This window comes from Rhinichthys klamathensis, unplaced genomic scaffold (assembly GCF_029890125.1).
Source record: "Rhinichthys klamathensis goyatoka isolate OS25496 unplaced genomic scaffold, OSU_Roscu_1.1 h1tg000466l_1, whole genome shotgun sequence".
NCBI lineage: Eukaryota > Metazoa > Chordata > Actinopteri > Cypriniformes > Leuciscidae > Rhinichthys > Rhinichthys klamathensis.
In genome coordinates, this window is record NW_026606955.1 from 713,226 (window position 1) to 719,695 (window position 6,470).

Consider the following 6,470-nt stretch of genomic DNA (forward strand, 5'->3'; position numbering starts at 1 on the left):
CATTTGACCAAATTATGCAATGCGCTGGCCGCTTAGAGATGGCTATGAGATCAAATAAAGAAGAAGGAAAAGAGCCATATCGAAGAGGAGTGGCAACAGCTCAATACAACAAGGACAAAAAGAATAGGGTGATTTTCTGCAGCAACTGTGGAAAGCATGGACACTCCAAAATAGATTGTTGGGCTAAAGGAGGTGGAGCAGAAGGTCAAGGTCCATCATTTAGACAGGTCAGTGCAAAAACCATGATGAAACCTCTCAAGGGAAGACGTGGACTGAAGCACAAGTCCGTCAGCTCATTGAGGAAATAATGCGCCCGCAATAGGAATCAGCGGCCCCCTGTATTAGTAAGAAAAGAGACAATCGCCTTTTCGTCAATGCATTAACCCTCTGGGGACCAAGGGGTTTTTGGGGCCCTTGGGATGTTTTGACATGCACTGACATTTGTGCTTTTTTCAGTTATTTATAAACATGTTAATGGCAAAGGTGTAAATTCACTCTATATAGCACAAAGGGGGCTACCATAATATGTTAGCAACATGTATGTACATGTTTGTATTTTTGAGAGAATATTATTTATGCATGGTTATTGAAAAACTTAAAAATAAAAGTTTCTGAAATAAGGCCACAAAACAAGAAATAATCAATATGTGTTTTGTGGCCTTATTTCAGAAACTTTTATTTTTAAGTTTTTCAATAACCATGCATAAATAATATTCTCTCAAAAATACAAACATGTACATACATGTTGCTAACATATTATGGTAGCCCCATTTGTGCTTTTTTCAGTTATTTATAAACATGTTAATGGCAAAGGTGTAAATTCACTCTATATAGCACAAAGGGGGCTACCATAATATGTTAGCAACATGTATGTACATGTTTGTATTTTTGAGAGAATATTATTTATGCATGGTTATTGAAAAACTTAAAAATAAAAGTTTCTGAAATAAGGCCACAAAACACATATTGATTATTTCTTCACAAGACTTTTGAAAATTGTATCACATAGTCTAGAATATGTGCTCCAAAACTATGTGAGAATCATCCTGACTACTCATTCAGATAAGTCAATAAAGTCTTTTAGAATGTGTATGACGTGTTTTGTTTGAGAAAGCTTTATGCGAGGAGGCGTGATCTCTCATTAATATGTATGGCATTTCACACCTGAGAAAGACAAAGACCCTCCCATAATGGCCCTATTAGGTGCTATCAGGCCCTATCATTACGAGGAGCCTTGCACAAAGAATGAGGAGATTTAAAAAAGAATGGCTTTTAGATTGTTTGGATTTATTTACAACACAACATAATCCAAAGATACACAACAAAGGACAAAAAAGCACATTAGTAAACACACTGATCTAAAGACAGAGGCTTGCACAGTCACACAGCATGGTCCCATTCCTGAAACATAGTACATACCTGTCATTTCCAAGGTGTTTGATTTTTCATTACAGTCTCCTGTGAATGTTGAACTCAGCAGGACTCATGGCATTTTGTCCCTGTAAAAAAAAAAATAAACACCTGTGAACATGCTGATATCAAGAGAAACTATATGGCTGCACGACTTTGGGCATGCATTGTAGATTTTTCTGGTTAAAATAGCTTTTTAATTATATACACACACACACACACACACACACACACACACACACACACACACACTGCTTAGATTTAGAAGTGAACACACCCATGCTAAAGTTGACTAAAAAGAGGAATAAAAAATCTTAATGCCTTAATTAAAAAAATGAGGAAAACTCCAACCTTTAGGGACGTGAATAATGTCCCTGAATTCTTTGTGAATGAATAATGTACCGCAAATAATTAAATGTTCTTCTTTAAAATACAGGGTGTATACGTCTGGACACTTATATCCCCAGAAACTCCTAACAAAAGCTGATGTCTTTATTTTGAAGCTTATTTGAAGCTTATTTGATGCTTATTTGATTTGAAAAACTTTATCCAAAACTAGTCAACGAAATTTTGTCTTTTATTTCGTCTGTAACAGTGCGTATCTGTGCGTTCATTCATTCATTCATACACACACACACAGAGAGAAACATGATTCACATTTAAACAGTATGCTATTTGTCCGTTTACAGACACTAACGTTATTCTATATCGCGATTAGAACAAAGCACAAGCATAAAACACTTACACTTCTCAGCTGAATCTGTTGGTCCTCCTCGAAGTGAAACCAGCACTTGTTCTGTGGTAAATGTCCCAGGATTATTCCTCATAGCCGCGCAAGACGAATCTTAATCTGACTAAAAAATATAGTGTGTTTACAGCATTTGCCTGGGGGCGTTTATCTATTTTGCAAATGGCCTCAACACATTATCTTATGAATAGCGCGCTCTGCGAGTGGGTGTGAACAAATTAACGATGATGAGCTGAGACAGGAGAAACTGTACTTCTCTTTAGTTTCAGACAGATTACATTGCAGGAGAATATTTGTTTTAAATGTGAATTGTTTTATTTAAAAGTAGACATTTAAAGCGTTCTTTAGACGTATGTTTCATGTTTGTGTGATAAGTATTAGCAGAGTTTCCGTTCATTTTCCAGACATGTTTAAGAAAGATTTTTGCGGAGACAGAGTGAGCTGAAAGCGCACCCTGTTTATTTTATTTATTTTAAAAAAACACAAGGTTTTGATGTTAATGTGAGTGTACACACAAAAAGAAGACCCTCTATAGTTTATAATCATGTATTGATTTTATTTATATGACCATAAATGACGGAGTATTTTAAGGCTATGTTGCTGCTATGTGAAAAAAAAAAACAGCAAAACGCGCCGGCGCGTTCTTGGTCCCCAGAGGGTTAATAGGGGGCCACCCATGTGACATCCTGGTTGACACAGGACCAGCTATTTCAATAACAGATCTGAACCTACCTACAACAGATGAAACTATGGAAGTTGAAGGAGTTGGAGGAGGTATCACAAAATTTCACAAAAGTATTCAAGTTCCACTCCATAATGAAGTCTTATGGACATCTTTCTGGGTTGGGCCGAATTCACAAGGAAGCCTTATTGGCATGGACATTCTTCCATTGTTAAACATGATCATATTCACTGACAGTCGTCAAATCGCTACAACTGGTGGGATAATACCACACGAAGATCGCACATGTAATCTAAGGTCTGTTGGTACAGCAAAACCAATTATCAGAAACTGGAGAAAAGATGGTGTGTGGGGTCTGCTGTGTAGTTTATATTCAGATGTTTGGGTTAAACACAAATTGGATTGTGGCAAAGCCAACATTGATCCCATTGTTATTGAGGGACCGATACATGCCCCTCATAAACAATACCCCATCCGACCTGAAGCAAGACGAGCCGTGGAGGAGATAGTGGCAGACTTGGAAGCTGAAGGAATCATCAGACAAACCTCATCTACCACTAATAGTCCTGTCTGGCCTGTCAAGAAATCTGATAACTCATGGCGACTAACCATTGATTACACAAGACTTAACAGTGTAACACCAAAACCGCATCCTATTGTGGCCAATCCTGCCACCATTCTGAATGATATTCCAGGAAATGCTAAAAATTTTACGGTACTGTGGATGCACTGTCACCTTTCTGGTCTATACCTATAGACAAAAGATCTCAAGAGAAATTAGCCTTCACAGTGGGCGCAAAACAGTATGTTTGGAACAGACTCCCACAAGGTCTTAATCTTTTTCCTGTTGTATTTCATAGAGCTTTGGACCAGTTCTTAACGGAGCAAAAAGCTGAAATTGAGAAATCAGGAAGTGTCTGCCTCCAATATGTTGATGACTTGTCAATTGCAAGCCCAGATGAAAACAGCCATGTATTTGCTCTGAATGTTGTCCTACAAGCCCTTAGGAAAGGGGGATTCAAAGTTAACCCCGACAAAGCACAGCTGGCCAAATCCAAGGTTATCTATTTGGGCCAAGAAATATCTGTGGAGGGAAGGAGAATGACAACAGAGCGTGTAGAGGCATTACGACAACTTCCAAAACCTCTAACAGTTACAGGAATGCGGAAGGTGATGGTACTTTGCAACTATTGTCGTCAGTATATACCTGATTTTGCTAGCATCACCAGCCCCCTCATCGACCTGTACATGGGAGGAAAGCCTGGAGTGGAACAGATAAACTGGACACCGGAAGCTGAGGAAGCGTTTACTTCTATGAAAGAAAAACTGACTTCAGCCCCAGCTTTGGGACTTCCTGACGGACGGTTGCATTTTCATTTGTGGACCAGGGTGGGAGACGAGACGTATTCAGCAGTACTGTGTCAAAAACCAGGTGATCGATACAGACCAGTTGGATACTTTTCCACAAAGATTCCTGTCACTATGATTGGGCAATCACGATGTATACAAGCCCTCGATGGTGCCACATTGGCAGTGGATGCTGTTGAGAATCTGATAGGAGCACAAACTATCATATTGCACACTCCACACAGTATAGTGACACTGTTGAACAACACAAACATCAAAACCATAACTGATGCAAGAAGAGCAAAATGGGAAGCAACTTTGTTGAACAAGGATTTAAGAGTGGAAATCATCAGGGACACGTCTCTTAACCCTGCAACAATGATGCTGGAACCACATGAGGGAATACCACATGAGTGTGAAAAACAAGTAGAAGAAGATAGTCTTGGTCCAGTTAATCCAATCCCTCTTGAAAACCCAGACAAAGAGTTATGGGTTGATGGATCCAGTTATTATGTTGATGGAAAACGACATACTGGATGGGCTGTAGTTAAAGGAGATGGAACTGTTGTAAAGAAAGGAGCACAAGTAGCTGAACTTATAGCACTTACAGAAGCCTTTGAACTATCAGAAGGAGATCGAGTCAACATCTATACAGATAGTCGTTATGCTTTTGGCGTGGTCCATGACTACCTTGCTCTGTGGAAAAGATGTGGGCTCATCACTAGCAGTGGGAGCGAAATACAACATGCTTCCATAATTCGTCGTTTGATTACAGCATGTTACTTACCCCGAGAAGCAGCCGTGATCAAAGTAAAATCATATCAATCTGACAAGTCCAAAGAAAGTCAAGGAAACACGGCAGCAGATGCAGCAGTTAGAGAAACAGCTCTACTTCCTCTTACTCCTGTTACCTTGGTAAAGGAAAACAGCAAGGATAATCCTGAGCTCCATCTTCTGTCATATCAATTGGAGACAGATGAAGAGAAAGAACAATGGATAAAAGCGGGAGCGAAAGAGGATGATCAAGGTATCTGGAGAATTCCAACAGGACAAGTGGTGATGCCTATCGGAACAAGAAGAGAACTAATGCAGCTGTATCATGGAAAGGTACATGCTGGAGCAAAAGCAATGAAATCTCAAATCAGTGAGACTTGGTGGTGGCCAAGAATGATGAGAGACATTGATGATTACTGTAGGAGATGCTTGATATGCCTCAAAGCAAATGTGGGAAAATCTGTAAAGGTGCGAATGTCACATGCACCCAGACCAACAGGTCCATGGACACACCTCCAAATTGATTTCACAGGACCTTTATCACCCAGTGGAGGGTATCAATACATACTTGTAATCATGGACAGATTTACTAGATGGGTGGAAGCATTCCCTACAAAAACTTGCACTGCTGAAGCGGCAGCACGAGTAATGGTGGAAGAAGTTTTTCCTCGCTGGGGTCTTCCATATGAACTTGATTCTGACAATGGAACTCATTTCACTGGGAAATTGATGAAGGAAGCAATGAAATTGATGGGAATTAAACAGAAATTCCATATTCCGTATAGGCCAGAAAGTTCAGGGATGGTTGAGCGAATGAATCGATCGTTGAAAACCGCTCTTACCAAAGCCATTCTGCAAACTGGCCAAGGTTGGCATAAGTTATTACCTGCTATTCTGTGGAACTTAAGAGCAACTCCAAACAGAGTTACATGACTAACCCCTTTTGAACTAATGACTGGAAGAGCAATGGTTCTACCTCCTGATGCTCCGCCACCTGCGGGAACAGGAGGAGACTCTACTTTGTTCCAAGAAAAGTTACGACGCTATCTCGCAATGCTAGACAAAGCTACTAAAGACAATAATAAGAAAGTGCGAGAAGCTCAACAGCAATGGGATGAAAAACACACCACTACTGACATTCCACACATTCCCGAGTTAGGCAGTTTTGTTATGATCAAACGAATTGCTAGGAAAGGTTTAGAGCAGGGGTCTCAAACTCAAATTAACTGGGGGCCGCTAGAGGTAGAGTCTGGGTCAGGCTGGGCCGCATCAAGTATTCCACAAAAAAATAGTATTCAAGTATTCCAAAAAAGGAGCACAACTGATCCAATCTTCTCAATATTTATTATTAACGTTTCTTCTGAACTGTTCCTCTGAATTTGAACATTCCTTTCTGTACATGATTGGTTCTTCATGAGCTGTCCTTCTGACAGTTGAAGTTCATTTTACAAACTTTCTTTGTCTATAACACATATTTGTGATATTTATATTTGCTTATGTCCTTTTTAT